At 40.9% G+C, this 18626-nt stretch overlaps 1 pseudogene; it reads left to right on the forward strand.

The window, feature by feature from the left end:
• Positions 1 to 16800: 16800 nt before the first annotated feature.
• Positions 16801 to 18626, forward strand: LOC148009941 (uncharacterized; annotated as a pseudogene).

Genomic DNA, 18626 nt, shown 5'->3' on the forward strand with positions numbered 1-18626 from the left:
TGACAATTTTTTGCAGTGTTCTATAATGGTGTCTGATTCTCTTTCACAGATTGTCACTGAAAAGCTTGACAAGAACAACTTCCAAGCATGGAAGTTTAGAATGACGAATTTCCTTATGGGAAAAGGATATTGGAAATTTGTTGCAGGAAATGAAGAAGAACCAGTTCTTCCTGATATTCCTAATCAATAGCAAATGTAGGCATTTCAAGCATGGCATGAGAGAGCCAAGAAAGTTATGTACTAGCTGTCTATCAGCATTTCAGAATCTATGATTGTGCATATTCAAGATGCAAGTACGCCAAAGGAGGCATGGGATACTTTGTCAAAAATGTATAGCACAAATACGCAAGCCAGGAAAATGCAGCTCAAGCAAGAGTTGCACAATGTGCAAAGAGAAAATATGAGCATCAATGACTACCACATGAAGGTGAAGAAGATTGCAGATGCACTTGCTTCCATTGGGTTGCCAGTGGAAGATGATGATTTAGTTTCCGTGACCTTGAATGGTCTAGGAAAGGATTATGCACAGTTCCGAACATCCATTTCCGTCCGTGAAAGATTTTCTGATTTTGAGGAGTTGATTGCTCTTCTAATTTCTGAGGAGCAAAGAAATGGTGGTGCATCTTCTTCAGGAGGAACTTCAAAAGAAGCTGTCTTCTACTCAAATGCTAGAAGAGGTAGAGGCACAGGTAGAGGAGGCCGATCTGGAGGCCGTGGTAGAAATCAGAATATGCAGCAAACTCAAGAAAACCAGTCCTATGGAGGAGGACATGGTAACTCTAGAGGCAGGGGGAGCCAAAGAGGTCGTGGTGGATAGCAAAGAGGCCAAAATGCAAACAGCAATGTTGAATGCTACTATTGTGGTAAAATGGGTCATATGGCTAAAGACTGCTATAAAAAGCAAAATGACATCGTGAATGGAAAATTGCAACAAGGGAATTATGCATCTTCTAGTAGACAGGGTGATGACAAAAATGAGCATTTGTTTATGGTGCAGCACATGAACAATTCTGTGACAAGTGCAGAAGAAAGCAACGAAGTGTGGTATGTTGACTCAGGTGCATCAAACCACATGACAGGTCATGCAGAATGGATGCAGGATGCAAGGAAAATGGAAAAACCATTGTGCAGATTGGAAAAATTCCTTTGTCTATGCAGGATGGAAAAAAGAAATACCTGTCAGATGTATTTCATGTCCCGAATATCACCAAGAATCTGGTTTCTGTTGGTCAAATGGTTGAGCAGGGCTTGCAGGTCAGATTTAATTCTCATGGATGCTTTTTTGAGGATATGAAAAATAAAGGTCGCTTGATAGCAAAAAGAAAGAAGAAGGGCAGAATGTTTACGTTGGATGCAGACATGCCTGAATTGAGTGCAGCAATGTCTGCACATGGGACCCGTGTAGTTGCAGATATTGATATCTGGCATAAACGCATTGGTCATGTTAATGTACATTGACTTAAATCAATGCAAGCCCAAAATAATGTTGCAAGATTGCCTAAATTCAAGGTTGCAGAAATGCATAAGGTATGTGAAGCCTGTTAATTTGGAAAACAGGCAAGAAAACCATTTCCTAGACATGTTCAAGAGAGTAAGAAGCTATTGGAATTAATCCACTCTGATGTGTGGACTACTAAAGCTGCATCTCTTGGAGGCTGTCATTATTTTGTCACTTTTATTGTTGACTATAGTAGAAAAGTTTAGGTGTATTTAAAGTGAAGTTTTTGGGCATTTCAAAACTCTTAAAGCTATGGTTGAAAAAGAAATAGGCCTGCAAATAAAATGCCTAAGGTCAGATGGAGGGGGAGAGTACCTCTCAAATGAGTTTGCAAGGTTCTTGCAGGAGCATGGCATAAAGCAGCAATATTCATGTAGTCATACCCCACAGCAAAATGAAATTGCAAAAAGAAAAAACAGACATATTGGAGAGGTATCTCATGCCATGCTCAATGAAAAAGACCTGTCAAATTTTTATTGGGCTGAGGCAGTTGCTACAGCAGTCTACATAATGAACAGGACTCCCACTGCAGCAATACATGGCATGACCTTAGAGGAGAGGTATACTGGTAGGAAACCGGATATTTCTCATTTGAAAATTTTTGGTTGCATTGCCTATGTTCATGTGCCAGATGAGTTGAGATCCAAGTTGGATCCAAAAGCTGAGAAGTTCATCTTTATTGGTTACTCTCTGCAGCAAAAAGGGTATAGATGCTATAACCCTTCTACTCGTAAGTTTACAATGAGAAGAGATGTTGTTTTTGATGAGATGAGTAGCTGGTATAAACCAGTAAATGTGATTGATAATGTAGATGCACAAAATGGTAATGCTGCACAGAATTCACAGCAGCAGTCACAAGATATTAGTGGACCTGGAGCGTCCTCTAGTAGTGGCTCACATTCTTTGCCATGGACAGGCAGATTGAGATCAGGAGAATCTTCTCAAAGAAATGTAGATAGTTGTATGCAGGTATCATGAAAAGGAAAAGAGAAGGTAGATCAGCCCATGTTTGATGTGAATGCAGGTCACTCTTATGTGGATGGTGAATCCAGTGGCTCAGAACAGAGCATTGATGATGAGTTGGGTATTCCTTCTATTGTTACACCTGGAGTAAGGAATACCAAGGATGATTTGAGAGCACCTAGGAGTGAACCTACTTTGCGCAGGTCTACCAGAGTTAGGTATCCTATGGATAGGCTAAAATATGATGGATTTACAGCCATTCACTATGCCTATATGGTCAAAGTGATACACGAACCAGAACCGACTTCTTTTGAGCAAGCCATGGGAAAAGAAAAATGGGAGAAAGCCATGGATGAAGAAATGGATGCCTTGGAAGCAAATGCTACATGGGAATTGGTACCTTTGCCTAAAGATAAGAATGAAATTGGTTGTAAGTGGGTTTATAAGGTGAAGCACAATGCAGATAGTTCTGTGAACAAATACAAGGCAAGATTAGTAGTCAAGGGGTATGCACAAACATATGGCATTGATTATGAAGAAACATTCAGTCCAATTGCAAGGATGGCAACCGTACGAGTAGTCATTGCTATGGCTGCATCAAAGGGATGGTCTTTACATCAGATGGATGTAAAGAATGCCTTCTTGCATGGTGATTTGCAAGAAGAGTTCTATATGGAACAGCCACCAGGTTATGTGCATGCTGTTCATCCTGAGTTTGTTTGCAGGTTGAAGAAAGCCTTGTATGGCTTGAAGCAAGCACCTAGAGCATGGTCTGACAAGATAGGACAGTATCTTGTCACTATTGGCTTTCAGATTTCCAAGGCAGATTTCTCACTTTATGTGAGAAAAACAGAGAAAGGTATTATGCTGCTTGTCATTTATGTTGATGATTTGATTATCACAGGTATAAATGCAATACAACGTTGTTCTCCCCAAACTAAATGTAACAACTGACTTATCATCACACGGAACGTTGTATTCGAAAGGGCTATGCCCATGTAAATACAAATAAAGACTTCTTTTTATCAATGTCTGGCTATGCATAAGAGTTGATAAAAAGTTAAGTAGCTACATTGTTTACGAGATAGCTGAATTAAAGATAAGCTAACGTCGATTATCGTATAATAACATTAAGAGAACCTTTATTCAGGCACAACCCTAGGTACAAGTTTCAAACTCGCCTCCTACATCAAGTACTACTGTGATCTAGGAGAAGATGTTCCTCCTCAAGCAAATTAAGCCACCCGAGTTTGACGGGAGAGGCAAATTCGTCCAGGCTGATGCTGAAATTTGGATTAAATCCATGGAGGATTACTTCAAAGCAGCCGGTACTACACCTACTAATCAGGCTATGCTCGCCAAGTTAAAGCTCATCGACGAAGCTAGACTTTGGTGGAAGTAATGGTGCAGGGATCAAGGGATCGCAGAGGGATCCATTACCTGGGAGAAGCTAAAGAAAGCCGTGCAGGGAAGATACTTACCACCTACATATTGCACGCAGAAAATGAACGAGTTTTATGAGCTAAAACAGCTAGGACTCACTCTTGACGCATACTACTCTAAATTTTTTTCACTTTTAAAGTATGCGCCATAGATGGACATGACACAGCAGATGTTCAAATTCTGTGCGGGCTTAAATCCACCAGTAAATATTTGTCTCGAATCTATGCGTCCATCAAATCTTCAGGATCCACTCATTCGAGCGGCGCCTATAATTCAGGAGGTGCAAGCTAGACCAAGGGGTAACAAAAACTGGTCTTATAGTGAATCGAACAGAGGAGCATTCAGACCTCAAATGAAGAGAGTTCAAGGTCATAATCAGGGACAAAGAAAGAAAGCAAGGACGAATAATGTCAACAACTTTGTTCCTACTCAAAGTAATAGCCGAAACCTACGTTGTTTCCACTGCAACAAACCCGATCACTTCAAGAGGCAATATCCCAATCTTGGTGGAGGACATCGCTGAGTGCCTTTTCAAGGAACAGGCCGTGGTAAAGGAGCTGCTACCCGAGGAAGAGGAAGAACCGCCTGCATAGCCAATAGGCAAAGATGCAAAGAAGAAGAAGAGGAAGATCCAACCATGGAAGCAGAAGTCGAAAGAGTGACAGTCCATGCCGCTTTACACAAGAAAAGGCCAAATCTCAAATTCTTGGTGATTCGTCGGACTATCAAGGTAAAGGTTCCAAAACCTTGATTGATTGTGGCAGTACACATTCCTTTATCTCACCAGCATGTGCAAAAAGATTAGGAATAGCCACAGTAGAAGCACCTACCCTGCTTGTGGAATTGGCAAATGGTCATGAGGTAACTTGTACCAGGCAAACTGCTAAGGTGGAATTCTTTCTGGGAGGAAAGAAGACTTCGGTCAAATTCAAAGTCATGAATTTAGGTATCCATGAGTGTCTACTCGGAATGGATTGTCTTAAGCCCAACGACACCTACATTCACTGTGGAAAGGGTCAAGTTTCCTTTTGAAACTCTGAAAGGGAATTAGTCACAATTCAAGGTGAGGCAGGAGTGCCAAGAATCCAATTGGCCAAAGTATCTCGGATCATAAAAGGAGTCAGAAAAGGATTACCTGTTTACTTGATCAAACTCAACAAGTTAGATCAAAAGCAAGAGTCTCATGAAGGACCTTCTTGGCTAAAGCAATACGCGGACGTATTCCCTGAAGAGTTGACTGAACTTCCACCTTGAAGAGAAGTGGATCATGAGATTAGGTTAGTACCTGGAGCTGCGCCAATTGCCAAGAGACCTTATAGAATTTCCATACGAGAAGCAATTGAGCTGAAGGAACAACTCAAGCAACTGTTAGATCAGGGCTACATCCGGCCTAGGAATTCACCGTGGGGAGCTCCAGTACTATTCCAGAAAAAGAAAGATGGAACACTTCGACTATGTATTTATTACCGAGGGTTGAATCAATCAACAGTCAAGAACAAGTATCCTATTCCTAGAATAGATGAGCTTCTTGATCGTCTTCAGAGTGCAAAGATCTTCTCCAAGATTGATCTCAGGTCAGGTTACTATCAGATAAGGATCAAGGAAGAAGATTATCCCAAAGACGGCCTTCAATACAAGATATGGGCACTTTGAGTTCTTGGTTATGTCATTCGGGCTTACGAATGCACCTGCTACCTTCAATAGATTAATGCAGGATATTTTTAGGCCATATCTTGATGATTTCATGCTTGTCTTCTTCGATGAGACTTTAGTCTATTCTAAACAGGAAGAAGATCATGAACCTCAACTTCGGATTGTCCTTGAGACAATGAGGTCACATAAGCTATATGCAAAAATGAAGAAGTGTGCATTCTTCAAGCGTCAGATTGAATATCTGGGATTCATAATATCATCAGAAGGAATATCAGTAGACCCAGCCAAGGTCAGAGATGTGCTTGAATGGCCAATACCAATATCCGTCAAAGAGATATGTAGCTTTCTTGGATTGACAGGATGGTATAGGGTCTTCATCAAAAACTATGCTTTGATTGCAGCACCTCTGATGGATTTACTAAAGAAGCAGACTTCCATTACATGGTCAACTTCCGAACAAAATAGCTTCGACATATTAAAGCAAAGTTTGGTATCAGCACCTATTCTAAAACTTCCTGACCTCAATAAGGAGTTTGAGGTAGTAACTGATGCTAGCATTCTTGCCTTGGGTGTGTGTACTTATGCAAGAAGATCATCCAGTAGCATACTCTTCAAGGAAATTGAAGAGTCATGAAAAGAATTATACCGCGCATGATCTAGAATTACTAGCTATCATCCATGTTCTAAAGCTTTGGAGACACTACCTATTGGGTAACAAGTTTACTCTAGTAACTGATCATAAGAGTCTCAAATGGATCTTTACCCAGAACGAGCTCAACATGAGGCAACCTCGGTGGATTGAAGTGTTGGAGGAATATGATTTTGAAATCAAGTACCGACCAGGGAAAGAGAATGTAGTTGGCGATGCACTTAGTCGCAAGGCATTCCTAAATTCCCTAATCTTGCAGAATCCATCAACGGCCAGATCTCTGGCTACAAAAGTATCTATGCCAAACAACCCTATACTTGAGTTAGCTAGAGAGGAAGCATGCCATGATTTGGCCTACCAAACAATGCTAAAGGAAATATCTACCAAGGAGCAGAATCAAAAGTTGCAAGCTAAGTATCAGGAGTTTTCCATTGATAATGGACTTGTCTACTACAGAACAAGACTGTGTATACCAGCAAGCTAGTCACTTAAGCAGAAGATAATCTGGGAAGCTCATGATTCCCCTTTCGCAGGACATCCTGGACTATGCTAAGACTCTTAATGCAATTAGGAAGAGCTACCATTGGGAGAGGCTCAAAAGTGACATTCTCAAATATGTCAGTGAGTGTTTGTCTTGCCAACGTATCAAAGCCGAACATGTCATGATGCAAAGGAAACTGCAACCGCTTGACATTCCCCAAATGAAATGGGAATTCATTAGTATGGATTTTGTGGTAGGCTTACCCCAAGTCCAGGGAGGATACAACTCCATCATGGTTGTGGCTGACATGCTTACCAAGGTTGCACACCTGATTCTAGTAAAGACAAACTATAAAGCCTCCGACATTGCAAGATTGTTTATCAAAGAAATATTCAAACTACATGGTTTACCCAGAAGAATCATTAGTGATCGATATTCTCTCTTCACATCACACTTCTGGAGAGCTATTTTTGAAGCTATTAGGACTCAACTCTGTTTTAGCACTGCCTACCATCCCCAAAGGGATGGCCAAACGGAGTGTGTAAATCAAGTCATCGAGGATATGCTTAGGGCATACTGCTGTTGAGAGCTGAAGAGGTGGATTCAATACTTGCCATTGATTGAATTTGCCTACGATGCTTCTTACCAGCAGAGCATTCAGATGACTCCTTTCCAAGCATTGTATGGTCATGATTGTCGAAGTCCCCTAAACTTTTCTGATCCAACCCTGAGGGTTGAAGCGTCAAGACAGATCTTGGAAGACATGGATGATCAAATAAAGTCAATAAGACAAGACATACAAGCGGCCAAGGATAGACAAAAGGCATACGCAGATTTGAAGCGTCAAGAAAGAGTCTTCGAAGAAGGAGACATGGTCTTCATTCGCGTACGCCCTAAAAAGAGTTCTCTATCCCTAGGAGATTGCAAGAAGCTAAGTCCAAGGTATTGTGGGCCGTACAAAATCCTCAAATGCCTAGGACCCAATGCTTATAGATTGCAACTCCCTGAGAACCTAAAGGTTCACAATGTATTCCATATCAGCCTATTGAAAAAATATGTACCCAACCCTAACCATGTACTTGATGACAAACAAATTGTAATGTATAGTCAAGGAGTCCTTGAACTAAGGCCAGATAGGATCTTGGATGTTAGGGAGAGACAGTTAAGATCTAGAACCTTGAGAGAATGCCTCGTCGAGTGGAAAGATTACCTCGAAGAGGATGCCACTTGGATAGAAGAAGACACTCTCAACCACTATATCCCCAGTTTATCTCAAGATGAGGACATCTCGATTCCTCTAAGGGGAAGAGAATGTAATATATATCAAATATATATTTGCCTCCTCACGTGGCAACATGTCGAGCTAGAAGGGGGATGGGGGGTAGGGAGCCAGCAAGCTCCTCGTTGGAGCTTGCTCAGGCCCCTCACCATGCAGGCAAACACATCAAGGGGGAGAGGATTCCCTCCCCTCCCCTATATAAAGAGGGAGGGCCGCAGGGTTTTTGGGGGAGGAGGTGGGGGAAATGAAGCCTATTTGCTGCTACCGTCGAGGTCTGCTCTGAGAGAGGGAGGCCGCCATAACGCCACCGCCGCTGAGGAGGAATCACCTTGCAACCAACCGCCAGTTTGCAGCCGCTGACGCCGTCTATATTCGCCGTCATGAAGCAACTCTCTCTCCCCACGTGGTTTCTGTGATTCCACATAAGCTTCAAGAAGCTTCTAAGAGGGGCCACCTCAAGCCCCCTTTCCTATACCTTAGAACCCTTTCCACCCCAATTTTTTTAAAACCCTCAAGCCTCCCTTTCTATACCCTTCCCTTACCCTTTCACCCCCTCCCGGTTTTACCCCCTTAAAAATCCTTTCACCCCGCCCCAGTCTTAAAACCCTTAACCCCTTTCCATGGGCCATTAAACTCCCACATCCCTTGGCCTCGTAACCCACAAATTTCCCTCTTTTCCTCCCCCCCCCCCCGGTGCCTAAATCTATAAGTCCCTTCTTGTTTTGAAACACGTGTTTCACCCCCCATATTCCTCTTAACACACCCCCTAAGCTCTTTCTAACCCTGTGTTCCCTTTTCCTTACACACCCTTTTCTCTCTCCCCCCTACTATAAGCCTTCACCCTTCACCTTTCCCTCTCACTCTGGGTTAAAATCCCAAAGACCTTTACTACTCTAAAAATTCCCTTTCTATACCTTTTACCCCAAGCCCAAAGCTCTCCAAAGGTTCATGTGGTTGCAAAGCCACACTCACCCATAACCTTTTTGTCGTGTATATACCCTATAGGGCCTTCTTAGGTTTTATATATCTTTCCCTTTCCGAAGAAGCTAAGAACCTAAAGGTCTTATTATTCCTTCTGGTGGTCAATCATTTAAACGACTCCTTACCTCGAAAGAGAGACGGTGTAAATCCAAAAGAAAGAGTAAAACCTGCCTTCACGTTCGAACTGCGATGCCGCCTAAGAAAGTCCAAGGAGTAGCTGCGGGAGGGTCATCTCCCGGTATCCATGTGGATATCTCACCCCAAAACCAGGTTTTTTTCTTCTTGGTTTTATATCGATTTTAAGTCAATCATGAAAAGATGAATTGTTAAGGATAAGATATATTTTTTCCGAGTTATTTACGATGAAGGAGTTTAGTTTAATTGATCATGCAAAAATAATAATAGCTTCCTTCAAATAGCATCATGCATTGAAACGAATTACGAGCAAGATTATCTACTTACTATAATAGTATATTTCGGTTAAATCTTGAAGTTATAAAAAAATTGCATCTTGCACCATTAACCCCTATTCTTTTTTGCAACGAATCATCATAGAAGATGAAATTCATGAAAGGTTTCGTACGTTGCTTGAACTCTAGGAAGTTATCATTGCTAACTGCATATCTTAGCAAGGAAAAGATTGTTATTTGGCATGAGTTTCATTTGCAAGGAAAAAGGAGGATTAATGGAATTTACCTAACCTCAAAGCATTAAAGTTTAGGACTGAAAAATCAATTGTCACAAGGATAACAAATCGTGTCGAGGTAATCTCAATATTACCTCCTAAAAGAATACTTGAATTAATGTAAACTTAGAAATACCTATGCTGCGAAATATGCCTTGGGAATGATTTAAAGGCCAAGAAATGTTTATACCTTAAACATTTGACTATCTTCCCCGGGGGGTCCACCTTATAGGCCCGTAGGTGTAGCACGTGCACTCAACAGGAGGGGGTTTAATATCAGTTTCACCTACAGATTTAAAATGAAAGAAGGGGGTTAAATATTGTATACTGAGAAATTAAAATAAGGGGTATTTTTATCCATAAATCTTCAGAACTAGGTTGTTAGTATACACACACACACACACACACACACACACACACACACACACACACACACACTACAAGGTATTATGGATATACCGACACGGCCTATCGACGCAAAAATCGGTATATGCCTTGGTATAAGTCTTTCTATATGTCTCGATATGTGTGTCGGTATACAAAAATACTGAGGCGTATACCGAGACTTATACAGAGGCGTATACCAAGGCCAAAAAAAAGTCCTAACCTTAATCTTTTCCTTTTCTCTCCAGTGATGGGTTTCTACCAGTGTTCGAAATAAACTTATGTGCAAGAGCTTACAAAACCTATAAAAGCAAGAACTAGGATGTTTTTTTACTAAATTTCAAAGGCATTTTTAAAAAAATACACCAAACTCTCCCAACATCATATAACAAAAAGTACTATAAAATCAAGTCAAAAACAAACACGGCATCTTCATCATTATTGTAGTTAGAAAATTCATTTTATAAACCATACACAAATCCCTTTTTATAGAAAACCCCAGCCTGTGGTGTTACTCCAGGTCTTTGATTTCCTTTTTTTCTGTTTCATAAGAGGATTGATTTGGAATTTTGGACTGGAAACCATTTTGAGAGCTACCTGGATTTGGCGATTTTTGGTCACAAGGTGTTGATAATGGGCCTTTAGAAAGAGAGTCTGTACTTAATGTCTTGTGACTTCAGCAACCACACCATCCACACCTTCGACAACCCCCTCACCAACACTCCCTCACTCAACTCCACGCATGTGGGGAGGGTGCAGCCTTTAGGGCTGGTATGCAAGGCCTAAAATTGACGGCTGTTTTTCCTATCAAGGGCCATTTTGCCTGTCAAAAAAAGCAATGGAAAAATTTCTCTGTCAAATAACAACTCATGTTTAAAAGTTTTCCTGTCACTTTGACAAGTGTTGAAAAACCTTGCATGTCAATTGACATGCTCAAATGTATCAATCTCCTGTCATTTTTTTGTGTTATTAGTAGTAGTAAATATAACTAGTCTAAGGAGTGGAGAGCGGGGGGAATGTTATGAGTCACGACTCATTATCAAAGGATTGTCCAGTGCCCAATGTCCATTTCCCATTGTCCACTGGCCCCAGCTTTAGCCCAAAATGAAGATTTTTTTTCCTCCCGTGAGAAACCATCAACAACTAATAAATGTAGTGCCAGTAGGTACCTCCCTCCCTCTCTCTCTCTCTCTCTCTCTCGGTATCTATCGACCACCATACCCAATGGGAACGTCTCCCACGACAAGAAGCCTCTCTTTCTTCAGAAAAGAAAGAAAAGAAACACGACAGACCAATTGCTCTCCCCACCCCCTCCCCTCTCCTCTCGTTAAAATTGCCCTCCTTTTATTTACATTTAAAATTTATTTTAATATTTACATTTAAAGTTTTTTTAAACCAAAGGGGGCTTGGTCGAGTGGTTAAAGTGAATGGGTGGGTGAGTAAAGGACTTAGGTTCAACCCCTGGAGGTATCGTCTGTCCTCTGTTGGGGAGGGTATTGCCAAAAAAAAAGAGTGAATGGGTGGGTGAGTTCAACCCCCGGAGGTATCGTCTGCCCTCTGTTGGGGAGGGTATTGCAAAAAAAAAAAAATTTGCCCTCCTTTCCCTCCTCACGAACACCAGAAGCAGAGACAGCTTATTGCCTCTAATTCGCATGCTACCCTCTTCATCCATTCTTGGCCCGCCTCGTCTCCCATTGTTCCACTTCGGCGCCTCTTACACCACCGCTCCGCCATTACGAGTCTCGCTCTCTCCCCTTCTGGAACCAGCGTCGCCTTCTGCTCTCTTGATCACTCTGTTAAGCTCTTCTCGTACCCAGGTAAGCTTTTTTTCTCTGATTGAAGTTCTCTTTTGGGCTCAGTGTCTCTTTCTACATGGAAACGATCCAGTGAATCAAGTGGACGTTCAGCGGCGCTACGCTCCTTTGCAATGCAGGAAATGTGCTCGCCTGAGTGCATCCTTTTCTCTGTTTTTCTCTCTGATTACTTGATGCTCTCGGTTATTTGTGATGAAAACTTGGATTTTTCTGTTACTGCTTGTCTTAACCAAGTTGCTGCCCTCGTTTATAACAAGTAGGGGGTCTTTTGGAAAAAGCTAGGGCACCATTTATCCTTTAGTAATGTCTCTCACCTTCATGCATAGTTTGGGTTTATGAATCTTTGGGTTCCCCTCATGGGAGACTACACTACAGCTTCCTAAACTTTTTGGATCGTTGAATTTTTATAGTTTGTGAGATGGCTCGTCTAATATTAGAAGGCCTAGCTCCATCAAGTACTATCTTCTTCTACTAACATGTCCAATGCCAGTTTCTACAAAGCAGTGCCTGGCTACGTTATTGAGTAGGTGCTCATCTAGGTTTCTCCTGTTATGCACCTAACTATGTTCATATCAAGACATCTTGTGGTGCATTTCCTAAGCTTCAACGTGTTGGAATAAAGCCATAGGTTGTTCATTATTTAGCTATGAGTGTTGGCCTCAACTTTAGCAAAGGAGGTTGTGAGAGACTATTTGTCCCTCTCTGTGAGAATAGGCGATTGGAAGAAAGTCTTAGTAGCAATCACCAACTATACACACCCAATAAAATGCCACAAAACTGTTTGCTGATATCATTTTGTGTTATTTTTAAAAGCGAGAGAGGAGCACCATGTAACTCGTAGAACTTGGTAAGCATTTCTTCAATTGAAAAAAGTTGTGAAAAATTTAAGTGTGACACTGTTGTGGTTGGGTAGGCTTTCTTGTGACTCCATTTGTTATTGGATGACTAGTGGAAAAAGACTGGTGAGTGGTTTGAAATCTTTTCCTATTATAGGAATGCTTGAAGCATAGCTGTTTGCTTGTCTCATGCTACATCAATAATTGTCGTTTTGTTTATTGGCATAATTACAAGCATAATTTGATGCCTTCTTCTCTTGAAGTTGGTACCTTAGCTTAGGACCAAACTGCATCTGCATCCTGTTTTCCCTCTCGAGGAAGGGTTCCTGTATGTAGGCCGTTAGGCAACATATCAAGATGTGCATCAAGTCATTTACTGGATTCTTACTGCATGGAAAGGTTTGGATTTAGTTTGTGATTTGTCACTTGTTTTTGATAGAGATATCAAGCCAGACAATCTATTACTAGATCGCCATGGGCACATGAAGCTTTTAGATTTTGGGCTACACAGGTATATTAAACATTATTCTTTTCTTTTATTGTTTTGTACTGCATGTATTTGACAAATTGCAATGTCTCATATTTGTAAGGTTTTGTTGGTAATATGATTGCCCTATTTGTAAGGTTTCGTTGGTAATATGAGTGCTCTATTTTATGAGATCTTGTCATCATCTCTTGCTTTCTACATGATATGGTTTTATGGATTCCAGAGTAGATTTGTGCACATATCTGATCAAAAGACCATGGATCTTAACAAGAGAATAGAAAAATCTTCTTCTTCTCATAGGAAGAAGAGAAAGTCTCAGCCAAAGCTGGATGCTTTCTTATCTAAGCGTCCAGCCAGCAATGTGACTAGTATGTTGGATTTCTAATTCTTGATGATATGTTGGATTTCTAATTCTTGATGATATGGTGTACTGCTCGTGTTTGATGATATGCTGAATTGCTCTCTCGCTTTTTAATGCTCTGGTTTTATACCACTTGCATGATATGTTGGACCTCTACTTCTTGATGGTATGCTGCTGAACTGTGCATGTTTGCAGTAGTCCCCAACATCTGGTAAAGAAGTTTCCAATTCCTGAGAAAGAGCAGAGCTGGATTACATTCACCCTGCCATTCACCCGTCATAGCTTTGATTCCCATCTTGGCTGGTGGCAACGATCTCTGCATCCCCCGCATCTACTTCATGACCTCTTGAAAAGCTGGTAATCTTTGATTCTAACATGCACATATTATTTAGGTTCCAGTTTTCCAATTCCCATCATTAGTGTGTGTGAAATAGAGAGATTGAGAGAGAGAGAGAGAAAAAGAGAGAATAGTTTGTGTGTCAATGTCTTTTTTGTCTTTTTTTTTACTCTTCCTTCCTCATTCTCTCTTGTATGGTTGTTTTGATTAGAGATCTGATCATTCATGTCTCTTGTATGGTTATTTTGATTAGAGATCTGATCATTCATGGCATCAAAGACTCACATAAAGGTGTGTGATCATGGGAGTAACGAGAAGAAGGTGCTGGGCTACGTCAGAGTGATGGCAGATTGCACTTATAGTGATATACGTCAAGAGATCATCCAAGATGGCATTGTAAGTGAATCATTCGAGTTTGTTATTGAAGATGAAGACTGTGATGGAGTATGCATATTGAATGCATTACAAGAGGAGCATTGGAAAATTGAGAATAGCAAGCGAGTTGGCATAAAGAGGTTATCAACCACGATGGATGATGGAGGGTCCTCAAAGCGTGTTTGTAGAAGCTTAAATACTTCCATGGAAGCTACTGCTATGGATGGGATGGAAGAGGGCGATCAAATAAGGGAAGCGGGTGATCATGGTGGGAGAGTCAACATGCTCAAGAGTGTTTTCGTAACACAAGAAGCGCTCAAAATTTGGGAGCTCCAATGTGAGAAGGTCCGCAAGAAGTTGAGTGAGAGAAAGCCATCTAGAGATGATAAATTTCAGCTCATCACGGAAGATGTCAATGACCAACCTTTGATTCGAGTGTGGTGCAATGAATGTGGGAGTGCTTATGGATCGGGAGTGACTAGTGGCAAGCAATCCGCATACTCATGCTTGTCAAACTTCATGAGATTTCACATTCTAGATGGTCAAGCACATCAAAAACGATACTTATCTAACCGAAGTTTGAGGTTTGATGCATTTTCTACTCATGGTTCTCATGGAAGTACTCCAAAAGACGAGAATGATTCTGATGATGCAATAATAATCTTGGCAGCTATTGAGGAGATGAATAATTTCAATAGAACTCATGAAGGTAAGAATCAACTTCTTATTTTATGTTGTAAATTGTAATATTTTTTTGTAAAAGATATTTGTTGAATCATGTAAGACAATTCTTAGTCCCTTATTTTGGTTCCTTTTTTAAGGATTTTTGCTTGTGCATATCAGATTCAATTGTCAGCTACGTTTCTAAACTCTTATCAAAATTTTGTATCCTCATGTAGGGGCTGATTTTCAGTTGGTTGAAGCAACTTTACATGACTACAAAGATAAAAATAGTGTCAAAGTTGTGTGCAAATATGATGGGAAGTGGCTGCACCTATGTCCTCGAGGTTCAGATTTGCAGACCATCCTAACACAACATATCAATGCAAAATCTCACATCAATGCATGGAGCAAGAAGACCACAATAAAGCAATCATCTTCTCTCTTCACAGGAGCTAGTGGGCGACCTAAAAAGAATTTTGAAAAGGATCCATGTCAACAAACTTTGGGTGCATTCCTCGTATCAACCAAAGAGCATGCGGAGGTGGCTTCCATCCATGCAGGTGATTCAAGCTCTCATTTATTAAATCTGTGTTGGGGATTATGGCAGTGTAAACTTGATGTTAATGGTAGTGAGGTTGATATAAAACCTTTTCTCCAAGACCTAAAGATGGGTGAAGAGTGGTTTTGTGAGCCACATACAAAAGCTACTTTATATGATGGGGATGTTGAATACAGGATAGATGGATGCTTTAGGCATGTGTGCTGTCTTCGGATCTCAAGAATTGGAATTCCGTTTGAAAGTTTCACATGCGAGTATTGTAAGAAAATTCCATCTTGCGCTGATTTTCGTGGCAGAGTGTATCGGGAGGGTAGTGCAATTGAGAAAAGAGGAGAGAGGCAAACAGGTCGAGGAAGGCGATTGGATTACCTTTCTGGTGCAGAGCTTAAAAGCGTTGTAGTTGAGACAAAGAAAAACTTGCGAGAGGCCAAGAGAAAACTATGGTGGTTGAAGGCAAAGATTGTGGTGCTTTCAGTGAGAATCAGGTCTTTAAAAGAAGCAAACTATGAGGCTATTAATAGGAAGGATGTGCAACGTTTTTGCAATAACATTATTGAGGCTCATAGGCAAGGAAAGTTTGGTGGCAAATTAGCTTTATGGGCTTTTCTTCAAGACATTGCAAATAATGCATTAAGATCGAAAAAGGGGCAAAGATATGCAGAATCCTCAAAGACCATTTTTGAGGTTGCAAAGCTATGGGGTGGGCCGCGCTTGCATGATTTTCTAAGTGTAAACCTTGGAGGGCCATCTTTGTCAACCACAAGGAGGCAAGGAAGAAAGGCAACTCAATTTCAATCCGGAGAGCATGAGTATATCGTTGATATGGTTGGAAAGATATACAAGGATGTAAAGTCCAAACATGGAATAGCATCACGGGTGCCATTCATTATTGTTGAAGATGAAACAACCATCAAGCGTCGCATCAGGTAAAAACTTAGTTGAATTTCTCTTCTCTTCAGTTTTAAAATTTATTTATGTAACAAGTCCATGGAAATAAAGATGTTAAAGTGGAGCTTCATGTTTTTGCAGATGGAATGCGAAGGATGACACTCTAATTGGGTTTTGTGGAAGAAAGGGAGAGGATCATCAATGCTCCTCAAATGACGTTATCATTGTTGGAGATGGAGCACAAGGATATGAGACAATAGTGGATGCCTTCCAAAATCACGTAGTGGGACATTATGCAAGACTGCTCATTGTCAACCCGCTTCATGAGAGTCTTCCACGGTTAGCTCTTGTTGTGCATTGCACTTGTAATCGCTTTGATAGCGATTTCATCAAAGCTCAATGGAGTCTTGTGGAGCAAATGTGGAATGCAAAATGGAAGGATTTCCTAGGGCCAATAATTGGACATGCTTCAGATGGTGATAGTAGACGTCGCAAGCTTATGCTTGAAGACTATTTAGGAAAAAGTGATAGAAAGTTTGGTATCAAATGGGATGGATGGAAACTCAAAGGCAGAATCATAGGAGACAATGTGTATGGACTACATGATCAAGATTTTGTGCATTGTGGAAAGAAGCTTGTGAACCCTCTTGATAGTCCTATTCGACAACTAGCGATTGGACAAGTTTGGATTACACTCAATCATGTTGCTTTGGTCTATAATCATTTCTCTATCGATCAACACAAGTTACGAGAAGAAGATATACAACGAAACGATCGGCAAAATTGGAGAGCAGCCCAAGTGATTGTCTCTAGACAAGTTCAAAAATGTATGATAGAAATGCAAAAAAAAGAGAGGAGCATGCAAGGGACTGGGGCATATTTGCAGGTTGTTGCTGATTATATAGACATTTTTTTGTCTCCACATTTAGACTTGAGAGAGCGTGTGGTGCTTGCTAGTAAAGTGGTCTTCTTCTTCAAGTTGTGGAGATTATGGATTCATCATCATTCTACATACACTCTTAAGAAAAACTTCATTAGCAAAGAGGCTTACACAGATACCCAGCTTTCTTGTCATTTTGTGGTTCTACTTATAAAGATGTTTCGGGATTTCTTCCCAAATCTCAAGTGTCCTTTACATCTCACAGGATCGGATGCAGCAGAAATTTATTTCAGCAAGATTGGAGGTATGGTTGGGCAAGAAAGAGCATTTGATTTTGGAGATGTTTTGCATTGTGTTGGAAGCTTGAACAAGATTACCGTGCATGAATGTAAATCAAATGGGGTGACTTTTTCAAGGGCACATAAGAAACAAGAACACATATGGAAGGATTTGAACAAGCATGAAGGCATTTTGGAAGCAGATCTTGGGAATTACGAGAGCGTTTCCTCTGATGAAAAGTTGATAGATGCATTGAAAGAGGGATTGAAGCGGGCACAAGATCTTTGTGAGTCATTGGGGATCAAACCTAGCACAATCGAAGGAGTTGAATGGTGGACAGAGCCTTGGATAGATACACAATCAATGTGGTCAAAGATAGATGCTGAAATGGGTGACGCCGATGAGCACGATGACTTTGTGGAGCCTTGCGGTGAAGATAGGCCCATTGAAGGCAGCGACGGAGATGACGAGGTCATTGCTCTGAGTGAGATTCGACATGAGGTGGATGGGATTCTAGATGAGGCAAGCATTGAGGATGAAAACAAGACTATCTCGCCCGTGGTGGAGGTTGACAAGAAATTCATCTTCAAGTCTACTTTGGTGAGTCAACTCAATGGAAACTCAACACTATCAAAAGATAGGTTGACAAGGGTAAGACAAGGAGTGTATTTCAGCAATGAAGGAAAATTAGCATCAACAACCAATGGAAATTTCTTTGGAATAGGGTCAGATTGTGCTGTTTATTTCTACGATGACACATGTGGAAACAGAGACACAAATTTCAAGAGAAATGGAAAAGCCACAAAATTGAAGAAGATGCAAACTCTTCATAGTACATGGTATCTTGGAAGAGTCCAAAAGATGCGAAAGAAGGTAGGTGGCAGGTATGTAGATTACAAGCGAGGTCTTGACTTGGTAGATCGACCACAAGGGATGGAGGTTCAGCTTGGTTGGTATCAGAAGGTGAAAGGACACCATACATACTCTTATGATGTGACAGACTTAAACATGGTTGATATTGAGTCAATTATTGCATTGGCACATTTAACATACAATGAGGCTACTGATAGATATGTTCTTGATCAAAATGATTATCGAATCTTTAACGATTTCTTGAAGTCTGCTGGTTAG

Source organism: Lygodium microphyllum, chromosome 30 (genome assembly GCF_053477565.2).
Source record: "Lygodium microphyllum isolate KBCC chromosome 30, Lygodium_microphyllum_v1.1.10, whole genome shotgun sequence".
NCBI classification, from domain to species: Eukaryota; Viridiplantae; Streptophyta; class Polypodiopsida; order Schizaeales; family Lygodiaceae; genus Lygodium; species Lygodium microphyllum.